This window comes from Neopelma chrysocephalum, unplaced genomic scaffold, assembly GCF_003984885.1.
Source record: "Neopelma chrysocephalum unplaced genomic scaffold, ASM398488v2 Primary Assembly neopelma1_61b, whole genome shotgun sequence".
Classification (NCBI taxonomy): Eukaryota; Metazoa; Chordata; class Aves; order Passeriformes; family Pipridae; genus Neopelma; species Neopelma chrysocephalum.
In genome coordinates this window covers 13719975-13735621 of record NW_020897717.1, presented here as the reverse complement: position 1 = coordinate 13735621, position 15647 = coordinate 13719975, and the positions used below count along the sequence as shown (strand labels likewise).

General features: G+C 42.3%; 1 protein-coding gene across 2 annotated transcripts in view; it reads right to left on the bottom strand.

Moving 5' to 3' along the window:
• DISP1 (dispatched RND transporter family member 1) overlaps positions 1–3159 on the bottom strand; it is a 90152-nt gene extending 86993 nt beyond the window's left edge. For both annotated transcript variants that reach the window (XM_027681886.1, XM_027681884.1), the window contains exon 1: positions 3108–3159. The gene's annotated coding sequence lies outside the window, so the exon portion shown is untranslated. The remainder of the gene's footprint in view (positions 1–3107) is intronic.
• Between the last annotated feature and the right edge of the window lie 12488 nt (positions 3160–15647).

Genomic DNA, 15647 nt, shown 5'->3' with positions numbered 1-15647 from the left:
TGTTCTTTTTACCTTTGTTCTTTTATAGTCTTATTTTTCACCTCTTCTACAGCAAGATTTTTTTGGAGGCTACTAATCTGAATTCCATCTCTTTCTTCTCAAGGGCCCTTGGGACCACTTCTCCCTCAGCACTGTCTTTTGTTCCTCCTACAGTAATTCTCTGATCAGTCAAAAATAGCTTCACATGGCATTCTCCAACAGAGTCAGGAATCTGCAATTGTAGCAGATTTGGAAAGGAGGACTGAAAAAAAATCATTTGAAGAGAAAATCCCCATGTCCTCAGCAATGTTGAAAGCCTGTCTGCTAAGAAATAGAGAACAAGCTTCATCCTGAAGTCATGTCTCCCATGCATTACTGAGCAAGAGTAGGGCAGCACCTTAAAGCAAAGGTATTGCTCCACAGACAGGAGAGCCAAGCCACTGACACTGCCCTCTTCCAGGTGCCATGAAGGCAAACAGACGTCACTGTGGCCCTATTTATCATTTCACATAATTTTCCAAAAGCTTAACTTCACTACAATGAGCTCAAAAGCAGGCTACAAAAAATGGAAAACCCAACTGCTGCATTTTATTTCCTACATAAAGGCTGTGCCCCCCAAAAGGGAAAAAAACAGAGCCATGCTGTAAAGTTTCATATCCTATGACAGTCTTCCCTATTTTGCACCACTATAGTGTCAGGTCCCAATTTCAACATCCATCTGCTTTTAACCAACATACACATTTAAGCTTCTAATCTCAAAATAACTGTGTCCTCAAGCTAGGCTATTATATTACTACAGGATATTACTCCCTTCGCTATAAAGGAGGAAATAAATCTTTCTGCAGAATTTCATTTTTCATTCTATTTAATGACTGCCAAAATACCTTACACTACAATCATGGTATAGTTCAACCATTCTACTGCTAAACAGAATACGAATGTCAAAGGCTGTTTTGTTACTTTGTTTCACATTTAAAGATAATTATTTAAGCAAAAAAAAAACAAAACCAAAAAACAAAACCCCACACCTGGATGTTTGTATGCCTCTTTAATTTGTATCTCAGTTCACACATACATTCAGCAATCAGCACAGCAGCATCCCAGTACTAGTTGCAGTTTCTGGGGGCTACTGAAACCAGTTTCTGGGAGCTACTGAAAAACTGAAGCAGCACAAGCCATTTATTTTACATACTTTCGTGTTTTGTTCTAAATGTAAAATAAATATAACTTGTACATGTTATATACGTTATCATATAGTGTGAACGTTTATAAGAATGTTAGCGTCAACAATTTAGTGATTATAAGCTAAAGTATCTGCCACAAGAGTCTACAAATCATAGAATCACACAATATCTCAATTTGGAAGGGAACCACAAGGATCATCCACTTCAATTCCTGGCTCTGAAGAGGACAATCCCAAGAATCACACGATGTGTCTGAGAACATTGTCCCAATGCTTCTTGAACTCTGGTAGTCTTGGTGCCGTGCCAATGTTTCAAGTATATATTTTTCTAATACACATTTCTCTGCTCCAAAAATAGTTACGTCCCCCCCCCCTTGGCTGTTTCACACTAGATCTCTTTCACTTCCATCCCTGCAGGCTGCTTGCTTCAGGCTCTTATTCCTTTGTCCAATTAAGAAATCCCTTCTTCCTTCCAGTCTCAATTCATCCCAACTGCTTCCTTGCACATTTATTTGCCTGCAGTTCCACCAGTCAACACTTATAAAGTTGAGCATGTTTATAAACCCACTGACAATTTAGATGCCTTGTCCTAAGTGTTTGGGGGAGTGGGTTGGCTCAGTTGGTTAGAGCATGGTGCTAATCATGCCAAGGTTGTGGTTCAATCCCCATACGGCCCATTCACTTAAGAGTTAGACTTGATGATCTTTGCGAGTCCCTTCTAACTCAGAATATTCTGTGAATATCTGAAACATTCTATTACTATTTCACAGGTTTGTCCAAGTCAGGTATTCTATAACAAGCTATTTGCCATTCTGATCAGACAGCTTTTTGCTCATTTAGATCACACACACGCTTTGAGAAACTACAACTCTTCATCCCCCTCCTAAAAAGAGCTGGCTTTCATTTACTGACATACAACGTGTACCATCAACCATTCTGCCAAACTCTGTTTTTCCATCTTCTCCAGTGGCTGAGAAAAACAGATGTCCTATTGCCATTCTCTCAGAAGCATTTTCCATTAAACTTCTGATATCCTCTCCTCCTCTACTAGAAGGAGTATGAGAAGAAAACAGCAGGCGAGTTGTCCCTGACTCAGGAGGTAACTCATTCCAAAAGTGGGGTACAGTGGGAGATCATTCCAATGGCTGCAGGTGCCATCTCTGATAACTCTGGTAACCTGGTTGCTCGCACTGAATCCAGAAATTAAAGGGGCTTCTGCGTCCCTCCGGACAGACCTCTGCCCTAATGGGCTCTCCAATACACCTCCAGCATTTCCTACCACCACTGGAAGCAATGCTTAAGCAGCTGATGACAACATCGGTCGTGCAGACAGAAGTCGGGAATCACCGTATCCTTATTTCCCAAGACAAAGGGTGCCACATGAGCTGCCTTTCAAAACCATTGCCTGGAGACCTTACGTTCTCAACGAGTCCTTGCTCCTAGCAAATAAAATAAGGCAACTACGAGCAGCTTATGTCTGAACAAAGACCAGAAGCACATGAAAGGCTGATCATACCTCAGTATGTAACAAACGGAAAAAGTTATGTGCCTGAACACCTTTAAATAAAGGAAAAAAAAAAAAGAAAAAAACCCCACAACACCAAAAAACAAAAAGGCCCCAGCTCCCACTAAAATAAACACAGAAATTCAGAAGTGAAGGTAAGAAAATCAGTTCATTTTTACATGACGTTTTAAGGTAAGGCTCAGGGGACACAAGGGCACCTCCGCTCCCACCAGGGCTCTCCCCGCGGAGGGGCCGCCGGTGTCCCGCGGGCGCGGCGCCGCCGGACCGGGGGTTCCTGCCCCGCTACACGAGCACGGGGCCGCCGCCGCCGCCGCCTCCTCCTCCTTCTCCTCCCCCGAGCCGCCGGCCCGACCTGATACCTCGGCGGCGGCGCGGAGAGCCCGCCCCGCGGGGCCCGCCCGCCCGGCGGGCTGCGCTCACCTCGCGACCTGGCGGCTGCCGGCGGCGGGGCCCCGGAGGCGGCGGCTGCCCGTCGTCGCGGGCCGGGCGGCGGGAGGAGGCGAGCGGCGGCCGCGGCGTCCCCACCGTGGCGCAGTTACCATGGGACGGACGCCCTCTCCCTCTCCCTCCGGAAGTCACCGCCGGCAGGGCGGGGAGGGCGGGGCGGGCAGAGCCGCCATCTTGAGCGCGGCGCCCGGCCCGGCGCCCGCCATCTTGAGCGTGGCGCGGGGTTCGCCTGAGCGCCCGCCCCGCTCCCCGCCCGCCTCCCGCGGCGATGGTGGATGCGAGGGAAGGGTGTCCGAAACTCTGCGAACAACCGCAGTCTGATACACGCGCTATTATAAATATATCTAAAGTGTGGGAAAGTCCAGTCTGGGGTTGAAAAGATTCCCCTTCATTGAAAGAAGGTCACGGTGGCCCCGGGAGAGTTTTATCCCAGGCTATGGCACGGATCCCTCCCCCGGCCCCTGCGGGGTCCACGTGCAGTGGACCACCCTTCGTCTTTAAAAACATGTCAATATTGCATATAAAACTGCACATAGAAAACAATGTTATCTACACGGGTAAATCCGGTGCTGAAATCCTAGGGAAAGCTTGCAACAGCTGTAATTGTGCCAACTTGTGCATAGGCCTTAGTTTTTAATTACACAATTGCGTACCTTTGTATCCCAAAGGGCCTCTGTCTCATTTAGTGCACAGAATAGGCTGAGATATGATTGCGTTGTTACTCAGGGACGTGGAGTTTCCTAACCTTTGAGAGCTTCCTTTTGCGGTCGGAATAAAAGTATGTATTTGCAGTTTTAAAAACCAGCATAACACATAGGATAATCTGCAGTGATCCCTTGCACATGACAAGCTGCTACACTTTCATCCCATCGTAAGGGTAATTGGCTCTCTGAAAACCACTCTGAAGCATGTGAAACACCCCGGGTCAGGCTGGCGATGGTTTGAGCGCCAGAGCTTGCAGACTGAGTCAGACTCCAATCCCCTCCCTTCCTCCTCATCCTCCCTCTGGGGTTCACTTGACATGGTTTTTATTAAAGACTCGTTATAATCTCTAGATGTGACTCAGACCTCATCCTGAATGCCAGTGGTGTGTCTCCTGCACCAGCCCAAGGGTTTGTGTTTGGTCAGACAGAGCAGAATCAGAGCATGAAATGCTGTGGAAGTTGATGTTTTTGACACTGTAAAGTCTGGGACTAGAACTGCACTCAAGGAGCACCATGGTGAATGGGAGAGAGCATTTGAATTTTAGAGGAGATTTTCTGTGAAGCAACATGAGCAAATGAGAGAGGAAAAGCTCCAGCCCCCTCGTCTGCAGAAGGGCTTTGCTGCCAGCCCTGATCACTTAATATTGTGTTCTGCCGCTTCATTTCTAATTGTGCTGATTTCTTCTATAGGCTCAAGCAACAACTGAGTCATGCAATATAGCTTCTGTAATTCCTGTGAATCCTCTTTTTTTTTTTTCTCCCACAAAATGGATTACAGGACATCGTTTATGCTTCGGTGATCCTCCACTGAAGTACACCAACCTCCAGAAATATAAAATACCCAGGTTTCCACACCACAGCTCCTGTCTTTCAGTGCCATCTAGTGCCCACGCATGGAAGAGATGCTGTAACTAATGGAATTTCTCGTCAGATCGATTTGCCATAATTAACACATTTTGGACATTGATAGATGACACCGGTAGAAGATATATTTGTAAATTAATACAATATTTCTCTATATAAATCTAGCAATATATAAATTCATATTTTTCTTTTATGGCACTAAATTCTGACACAGATCTCTTTTACATTAATGAAATTAAAATCAATAGCACTCACAAATCAAAGGTACATGTATATATATCAGTTATTTACTTCTGGATATGCTGTTCTCTGTAAGTAATTAGATTGCTTTGGAAAGTAATGGTCACAAAAAAATATTAATTGAAAGTACTGAAATAATTTATCACTTTGCTTCATTTTCAGCTCCCCTGAAAAGGAGGAGCCATCCAGATCAGAGCCCAATCAAAATTTCATTTGTAAAGTAAAACTGCAAGTCTTGGAGTAACACGTCTTTCCATCTATCAACAACAAAGAACAAGTTGGTTTTTGAAACAAGGAAGAGAGAGAAAAAGAAGGATTATGCAGAGATCATCTGACTTGGTTGTTGTCTTTTAACCCTTCATGTCTTTATTTATAGTGACTGCTAATTATTATTCTCATCCACAGTCCATGATCATGAGTAAAATAGTTCTTAACAACTGAGACGCCCTTGCCTGTCTTTTACTGCTACATACAAATTTAAGAGACGCACAAGGGACTTACATAATGTCCCCACATTACTACACAGAAAGCATTTAGTGGCCAGCACAGATAACTCCCTCTTGAAGATCTCAGATTCTAAATCAAGATACAAATCCTGAACAGCAAATACAACAAAAGGAATATGAATACAGAATTTTATACAATAGTCTTGTGCATATTCAGATCCTTATATTTAAAAAATCTTACCCTCCCTACCTGGCCATGAAAGAATTGGAAAGTCATTATTCTCTGAACTGGTCCAGCTAAAGAGGAAACAAAACAAGGTGCTCAGCTGCTTTCATTCTAGTGAAAATCTAATTTAATTAGAGCAATTTCAGATCACAATTCTGACAGCTGTGTTTATCATACTTTCTTCAAAGGATAGAAATTAGCATTGACTGACATAAGCATCAAAGCTTATTTATTCACCCGCCCACATCCTACCAGCCCTTCTGAGTTTGTCTGTTTATTTAGCACTTTAATAACATCACAGTAAATAAGATTTCATTTCAGAGCATGCATGTTTTTTGTCAAAGCATTTAGCACAGAATTCTTATAATGCCACTGTAGAACCTCTCTTTGCAGGTTTGATGAAAGAGCGGCTAGGTGTTCCTCAGAAAAGGCATTTTAAATAATTAACAAGGACATGGACTGGGATCCAGAAATTCTTTTTCTTTCTTTCTTTCTTGTCAACAACTAGAAAATATCTGCCTTTCAGCAGTTGCCAGAAACAACCTGTCCTCCCTTAAGCTGCAGAAGACTGCCTGAATCCAAAGGCAGATGGGTCATGGGGGCTTTGAACTTCGAGGTTTGGGGGAACTATGTGGTACTGAAGACTGTGCTCTGTTTCACATCTGCTTTGTCCTTGCCAGCTCATACAGAGGCGTAAGCCCTGCCTGTTCACACACAGTGCACAACCCATCTATCCTCTTGTGAAATAGAAGTGGGTTCTTGCTGGTAAACACCATCTTTTATTTCATATTTGTGCAACAGCTGTTAAAACAGAGCTTGATGCCTAATTAGAGCTTCTGGAGCACAGAAATGAGGTGAATGGATCACAGCTCAGCTGCCTCTTTCAGAGGCACATATAGAACTGCCATCACATCAGATCAGACACCAGAAACATGAGCACCAGGAATTTGCTTCCCACCTGCAACTTCAAGCCCTGGGGTGACAGAAAGGCACATTTAGGAGGGGAGCCCATGAGCTGATTCTTCAGGTATCACCAGTAGTTTGCAGATTTCCTTAATTTTTCGAAGGACAAAATACAAGAAAAACCTGCCAAAGGAAGAGGAAAAGCTCCTTTCAAATTACTTTCCAAAAAGAGGGAAAGCAAACAACTCCATTTGATTTTTCAACACGTGGAACCCAACTGAGCTGATGGAGTAGGTTCCCAGAAAGTGCCCTTCACTGGGAGATGCCACCCAGATCTCACCTTTCCCCCCAGCTTGCCAACATAGATATCACCATGTACAAACTAGAGGCAGCAAAGAAACAGATTAGAGATCAACTAATAGGAATAAATTCCACTGCTTTGACCACAGAATTACTTTCTCAAGTCCTGGCACTTAATATGCAACAAAATTATCATAAGACAACAGTTCTTTGTAATGGAAATAATTTAAGTTTCAGTGTTTCATCCAGCAGTGCAGACAGACCTGTGGAGTGTGCTATCTTATCTGGAACACTTATTGAGGCTGACCACTGGCTTATACAGCAGGAGCTGAAAGGTGACAAATTCAATTCTTCAGTTCTAAAATTAGGAAAAAACAGAAATGCCAAGGAAATGAGACACTCAGCAGCTGGTGAGGAAGAGATGAAAAATTCACAACTTTCAATCACTCACAGCACGAGTTTCGCAGAAATAGACTGAGCTTCCCATTTTGTTTTGGAGGTTGTGTCACTTCCAATCTTTCCTGTGAAACTCAAGCATGGCTTATAGTAGTGATTTGCATGTAGATGAATGAAATATCTGCTTTCAGTGGTTGTACTTCTGAGTCTTGGTTTTCTCTAGCTGAGAAAAAAAACAGCTTTTTGAGAGGAATATTACTCTTGTAAATGTCCTCGTGCTCTAAACCATTACAATCAGTGACCTTATTTTTAAAAAAAAAAAGGACAAAAAAGAGGAAAGATTAGGACATGCAGCAGAGTAGCACTGATTTGCATTTTCAACTGAGAGCCCAGCAACTGGAGAGTTTTGTTTATTCTGTTTATCTAGGCAGAAACCACATAGGCACACGGAAAATCAAATTGTGGACGTGCTTTTTCTCAACTACCATGAAAATGTCAGGGAAAAGCATAACTTAGATGTCTCTTCAAAAGCATTGTCCAGAAAACTTGTCTTGCATTTACATAATCCACTCTTCCAGCAGCTCCCCTGACTTTCTTCATGCATACCAGTAACCAAAAAAGTGCAACAAAGAGTAGCTTAGGACAGTATTCAGTATCTCATAGGAGATTACTGAAGCAGCATATTAACTAGGATGTGTGGTCTTCTTTTATTAACTTGGTTGATCTATAAAGCAAATCTACCTTCTTTATGAATACCAACATTTTAATTTGCAACAAAAATATGGAATCTGGAGAGCAAGAATTAATAAAGTCACTATTATTTATGTTCAACCACTTGCTTTGCTGAATATAGGTAAATTTTATATGTTTTCATCCAGCTAAAGTTCTTATTTTTTTCATTCGGTTACTTTGATGAATGAGAAAAAAAAAATCTGCATCTGCCAGAACAGAGGAGGGCTCTGCAGGTTGATTTAGGTATATCAGGATATTGAATTCCATTGTAGTGCCCCAAGCAGCAAGTTTTCCCTACTCAGAAGTGATCAGCTAACGACAGGTCCAAGATCCATGCATCAGAAAATAAGAGCTTCAGTTAAGTGGGAATCAGATTACAAGTTCCAACTATCTCTGTAGCTTAAACAAAGCAGTAGATGCCACAGAGGCCATGTTCTTTCTCACAAAACTCCCTTTTCTCTTCCATGATTGTGTTGCTTTTTTTCTCTACTACACATTAAAATCTTACTGGCTGGACAAAGGGAGGAGATGTGTTATGCCATAGCTGATAATAATTCACTCACTTAAGTTACTTTAATCAGAGATAAATGGGAATGGCAACAACCAGTTATTGAGACACTTTTTGGGTCACATTCTGAAACTTCATTAATACTTGCAAAAGCACTTTGTGAGAAACCCACTGTATCCTTAACTAATCTGTCTTCAACACCCTGTACCCCAAGGTGGTTTTTTCACTCCAAAAAGTCCACATCATATCTCTCAGAGCTCTCTCCACCATCCCCGTGTTCCTCAAGACAAAACAGTAAAACATTAATTAGATAAAGGCAGCTAATGTAGGTATCTTCTGTTAGAAGCACTGAAAAATAATAATTGTCCCAGTGCTTCTACTTACCTCGAGCACAGAGACTCCACCACGTATGGTTGATTTATAGCTGTGGCTTATGTGGTGAAGTAGTAACAAGACATTTGCAGTATCAGAGCCCACAAAATATAGTTAAAGTAAGTCTTAAAAGCAACAATGTGGAACCAGAGTCCTCAAATCTGCTGCTATGGTTTAAAAACTAATTAGTTTTCCTTTAGCAGCAAAAAGGTGCAAGAAGTCAGTGTTAGAGCAGGAAGGGTGAACTGCATTCACCTCTGGTTCATGTTTCAAGCATGGTCCCAACTGCAAAGCCTCCTTTGCTACCCTTTTCCTCTGAAGTTACTCTCTCCCCTAAGCAAGCCTGATAAAATGCTGTTAAATAGTTTTATGTATCAAAGGTTCAAATTTAAGTCTGTTAAAAAGAAATAAGAATAGAATTTGATAAGAATCAAGCTGAAATGGAAGACCTCCGAATATGATGCCAGGGCTGAGGTCATGTTTTAAAATTCAGTTATATCACACCTAAAACTTGGAAAAATACACTATTAGTTTTAGGTATCCCTTTTCCAAAGCAGACATTTCACTTTAAAGCACAAACAGGCACAGGCTGGTTATTCAGACCTTCAGGGAAGTTGTGTTGTACTAAATCACAAGAGCCCATACCTGATTCATCTCTAAAGTTAAACTGTCAAACTAGAATTTGAAATACAGATTCAGACAGTTTCAAGTTTCAACAACTTTTGGGACCCCTTCATTTATAGGCAGTCCTCAGCAATGAAAACTGAATTTATAATGGTAAAGTCCATAATCTGCTAACCTCACATTTAAAAATATCCTGTTTTTTCTGTAGAATGTTATTGCTAGAAAAACTCCACCACCATTTTCATGCATCCTTAGTTACAAAGTTTCACTGGGTTGATCATCCATGCAGTGTTTCCTCAAGAGGCCCTGGGATATGTCTTTGATCAGGTAAACGTCCTGTACAACCACCATTGTTGCAGCCATCAATAACCAGTCCTGCAGCATAACAAGGCAGAGCAGGTTATTCTCTTACTGGCAGGAATTAGTAAAGGATAATTGGAGTTTCATAATGTTATTCAGATGGATTACCCAACAGCAAACACCACTAATAAAACCAGGAGTGTTGCAACAGAACAACACACTTCAGAGACTTTCAGGGAGCTGGTGACAGAAAAATGTTTTAGAATTTGGGTTTTGAGAGGGGTTTTGTATCACCTACATTCCCCAATGTCTAACCATTTGGTTAGACAAAGTTTTCTAGGGTGCTCCTCTATTTCTTGAGATTTTTCCTCAGGTTAAAAACCCCCTGACTTTGGCCCCAAAACTTGGGCCAGTATTTATCTCCAAAGCCTAGACCAGCACTGATTTCTGATTCTGCTACCAGAACCGATATTGAAGTGAACAAGCTGGCCACACATCCACATCACCTTTGACATGAACCTTCACCTCATTGGTTTGGGTTGTCCTGACTTGTTTGTTCAATTTCAAATATCATTTGCAATCAAAATCCATCTTTAGTGCAGTAACTTCAGAAAGTACAGTACAGGAGGACTGGTGTATGTAGTAGGACACGCAAACTAATAATCACACTCAAACCTCTACTAAAGCTTTCAAATAGCTTTAAGTGGAACAGTGAAAAAAGTATTCCAGAAACAAATTTTGTCTGACAGTAGATTGTTACGGGCTGTAATCATCTTTTAACATCTTCTCTGGCATAAAGCATAATAGCAGAGCTAAAATAAAGCCTACTGAAGCACATCCTCTGGAGTTTCCCAAGCAATGTTCAGATCTTATTTACCTCGTTCTGTGTCCTCTTACGTTGTCCTACTGTGTAATTGTATCCAGGTACATTGAGTCCAAACAGCATGGCAAGTGTCCGTCCAAGGGATTCACAAACTGAAAACACATAAAATACAAATAATAACTGGAACATCCTCCTTCTACTAAAGGCCTTTTTGCAACAGGCATTTTACATGATAGCAGAAAATTCTATGAAGTGATCGCACATATGAACATAAAGGATCAGCAGATGAGATGACACAGCACAGTTCATGTACTTGATGAGAACATTCTCCTTGTTTGAGAAACCTCCTTCATAATCCAGCCTTTACAACTTTTCTGAAAGATCTGGCCAGCATTTCTGGAATAGCCATATTTCACTTTATTCCCTGTCCAAAAAATTTCTTCTAGGTTATGTTTCAATTAGACAAATTCCCCTTTGTTTAATTCATTGCATGGCCTCATCGCTACCTCAGAACAATTACCACTTCCATCTCCTTTCATACATCTGCCTTACTCTGACATTGCTCTGTGTAGGGGTTCAGAAATGGAACTGACATATTTTAATATTTTAGGCAGTTGCTGAAGAAAATGAGCTCAACGCAACTGCTTTTGGGCCCTAGTTTTTTGGACCCAGCACTGCACTGCCTATGGAAAACTGTCAGACATTGCCTGGAGTAAACCTTGGCCAACGCAATCCTACAGTCACATTTCTGAAACAGTGTTCTTGTAGCAGATGTTGCTGTGACCATTTTCCTTCACAGCCTCAGTTCTTGCCTCTGGGCCAGTTTCTCCTGCTTCCCTGAAGAAACTCCCTCACTACATTCACACCATGCTCTTCCTTTCATTATGCCAGTCCAGTTTCAGATGCTGAACTGCTTTTCACAAAACTGCAATAGATTTATCTCAAAACCAACCTGCTTGCTGTCTACTAATATATCATATTGTAGGTTACACTGATTCCAATACAGTAATAAAAGTCACTGACATTTATCAAAACCTTTCTTTTCAGTTGCTCATAATGTGTTGTTAGCACTGAAGTATTTTGTCTAATGAGACCCCTGGTGGCCTAGTGGTTAGCGTGCAGGACTTTCACTGCTGCAACCACGGGTTCAAATCCCGGTCTCCTGGCCTGATGGAGGTCGTTAGCCCTGTGTGGCCATCCGTCTATGAGAAGGACACTCTAAACAAACCTACGTCCTGAGGACCTCACTGCCATTGTCCAAGCTTGCTTGGCCCCGGCAGATGAACCTTAGGATTAAAGGGTGGGCTCAGTTCAGCGCAGGCTGTGTCTCACCTAAAAAATCCATTGCGCAGGCTGGAAAGGTAAAAGACCTTTCCCCAAATCTTCGTTCGCGAAGATGGGCCATTATTATTATTATTATTTTGTCTAATGGGGGGAAGAAAAGGACTTCCAAATGTTTGAAAATAGGGATAGGAGTAAAATAATGTTTTTTCTCTAGTCCATGTGTAAGCAATTCTTTGTTTGCTTCACTGCTCTAAATCACAGAGGAACTAGAGTGTTTCAGAGTCTAGAGATTTGACAGAGATGGTCACGGGTTCAGCTTTTACTGTCTCTCTGAACATTTGCCCTGGATCCAAATATACAAGCTCAAGGAAAGATTTGTGTGTGGAAGGGACATAGGTTAAGACTTTCTGAAATATTAAAAATGTAAAATTTCTATCAAAGTATTTTCTTCCAATTTTAGGGAACTTCCCCAGCAGAAAACAGTTCTGTACAGACAGTGCAGTATGTTCTCCATCCACACACCAGAGAGGTTTTACACTCACTCCCCAAAACAGCTTTCACTCCACAAGAGGCAAGAACTGTGCTTCTGGTAAAGTTTTCACAAGCTATGGTAATATAAGGAAACATTTTTATTACCTATCGTAAGTAACTTTCTGTAAGCAAAAGTATAATTCCTGTTCCTTTAATCATGTATGTTATTTCCACTACAGGCTTGTTCACATTAGGTCAAACTAACACAACATTTAATTCCTGTGCACCAACCTTTAGTCCGTATCCCACAATTACATTGAATTGTTGCTTAGTTTCGACTTCTAATAGAAGCTGTGGGAAAAATACAACATAATATAATATAGGCAAATTGAGTGTTAATTCTGTATTTTTACAGCTGAAATTAATTTTATTTTTGGAGTAACAGATGGGGAAAACAAAAAGTGGTGATACATTAGCCCTGCCCATCTCGCTGGACAGATGAGAAAGGAGCTGTTTGAAGACAGGGCTGATTCAAAGAACAAACATGGTCCCAGGCTGAGGGTGGATCTGTCAGCTTTTGCAGAAAGAGAAGCAGAACAAAAGGGACAAATGGAGAGACCTTCTTTTCTTGAAATTCTTAGGCAGGCTAAGGGAAGCAGACATGAGATTGTAACACTCAGCCCACAACCACAGGTACAGAAGGAACTTCAGCAAACTTGCACCTGTACTTAATAAGATAAATCAATGTCATTTTTATCAGACATCAATTCCAATTGGGGGAAAAACCCCCACTACTTAATTTTAAGCAAAACCTTTATTTTAGTTCATAGGCTTGTTCGTATTAAAAACAGTTACTTCAAAATCAAATTCACATAAAATTCAGCATGTAAATAAACTGAAGTTGTCATTGGTCATGATCCATTTCTGAAAGACAAGGGCTCCAAATGACATTTTAACAACCTTGTGTGGCAACAGATAAAACTGGGGCAGCAGGAGCATCTCTGAGTTTACAGACTGAGAAATTAAACTTCCCTTATCACCCTCAGTACATTTTAAAACACCAGCTGCAAACAAGTGCTGACTGGAATCACATGTCTAACAGTAACCAGAGGCGGAAGGGAAAAAGGAGCAGCTCTTCTCAGGTGGAATAGACAAACATTTATTTATGCCAATCTTGTGTCTGCAAGCTGATATATTTTTGTGGTTATACTCAGATTACATTACTATGGCGACATTGATACCCATGGAATTGTTTCTTATTTGTAATACTGTAATCAGGCCAGGAAGAATCAAATGTTCCATTTAAATCATGTTTTCATTCTGCTATAGATTTTCATGCTCTTCAAGATCTGAGTTCTGGACTAACTGTAAATGAGAAAAATAAAATGGTAAGGAAGGAGAGAAGGAAGATAAAAGATCTGCTTTATTTATAACACCTCATTTGAATTGAAATCAGTCGTGGCTAAGGCAGGATTTTGCAACATGGGAGAAGCTCTTTCAGGCCAGTACTTGCAGAAGTTCCATACATACCCAGCATTAGGTTCAAAACAGCTTTTCAGTTGCATTCAAGAGTCTGTTGAATTACCACTTTTTATTAGTGTTTATTTATTAAAAGTTTGCAAAATCAGTTGTTCCTGCACTCTGACTATGCATTATTTACCTTATGTAAAAGAAAACCTGGACATGTGAAATGCTAGGGAAGTCTTCCTCTTACAACACCATTTAAACCTGCAGTCCCGATGCAGGTATCAATATAATCCATTGTTTTTCCTTGAAACTTGCCTGCACATGTATCCCTACCCTGTGTAGCAGGGAGGAGAGTTCTGAAGTTTACCGCCTTGGCAGTGACCTTGATGGAGAGGTAGGTCACAGAGCATGCAGGGGCTCCTGCATGCCACCCCGCCAGTAATTACAGAGATGTTCTTTTCAGTATAAAATGATGTAGGAGGTGTAAATTGTGACACCTCTTCCCATTTTAAAGCTGCGGTGCCGATCCTGGGTGCACACTGTCTGTGCTGGGCAGTTGTGTGGAATAAACTGCAGGAAAAGACAAGCTCTGCTGCCCCTTGGTGGCCATCACTCCACTACAGTCCTATAGGATTTTTTTATACATGAAAGAGGGCTCTTCTAGTGCTGTTACGCACTGTGTTAGATGAAGTTTGGGGAGAAGGTATTGACTAAGTTGTGTGGCAAAAATTGGGGAAGTACTGTCAGCAAAGGGGGTCTGGGTATCACAGAGGAGAAGGTACCTGACCTTCAGATTTGATGGCAATTCAACAAAGCAAATGCAGCCCTACATCCAGAGGCCATCAACATGGACATTGCAAACTGAAGGTGAGTCCTTCTTTGGGAAAGCCAGACAGAAAGATTGGAGGCACGAAGCAACATTATTAGAGACCACCACATGGTTCTGAGAGACAGATGTGTTTCTTGGTGACACCAGCAGATATATGTCTGGTTCAGATAGGGAAGACTGAACACAATGTGCTAGTGAGGCTTCATCTAGAATATCAAGGAATCAAACCCCTATTTTATGAGGCAAACTTACAGATTAACAGGAACTGCCACAAAGAGAAAGAAGGAGACCTTAGCTGGAACACTGAGACCAGGACCTCCTGGATGGATTAGCCTTCAAAAGCTTATCTGGAGCCCTTGACTTTGCAGAACTTCCTCTGGAGCACCTCCTCCAAGCTCCTGGTGAACAGGCTCTACAAGGAGTGGATGGCAGCAATGGCCAAGGTCAGCCCGAAGGAGATCTGCGAGCTGAAAGAGTGAGCGTGGGCAGCACCTGCCTGTTGAGCAGGAGCCCTGAGTGCTGGCTGGGAGCACCTGGGAAGAGGCACAGCACAGCCACTGGCTCCCCCTGCCTCAGGCAAGTCTGGGCACCAGCTGAGGGCAACAGCTCTTTTCTGAACATGCTGCTGCTGTTCCCTCAGGGTCATCAGCAAGCTGCCTGTGGCCAACCTCCTCCTCCCCCCCAAGCATCTGCTGTCCCTCCTCCAGCACTTTGGCCGCATCACAGCCAGCAGCAGGATGAGCTGCAGTGACCTGGACACCTACCTGGGGCCCTGCCTGCCGAACCCAGCCAGTGAGGACCTGCTCCTGCTGGATGCCATGCTCCAGGAGACACGGAAGGTCTGCTGTCTTGACTTGCTGGCTGCTGCCTTCCCAGCCCATCCAAGCTGGGCTGTTCAGAGGTCTCTCAATGCCTTCTCCTTCGAGCAAATGCTGGTGGGGGTGGCAGCTGTGTTTGACATTGCTCCTGCTGCAAATGTTAGCTATAAGCACTATTGCTGGTGATTTTACTTCTTCCTCAAGTG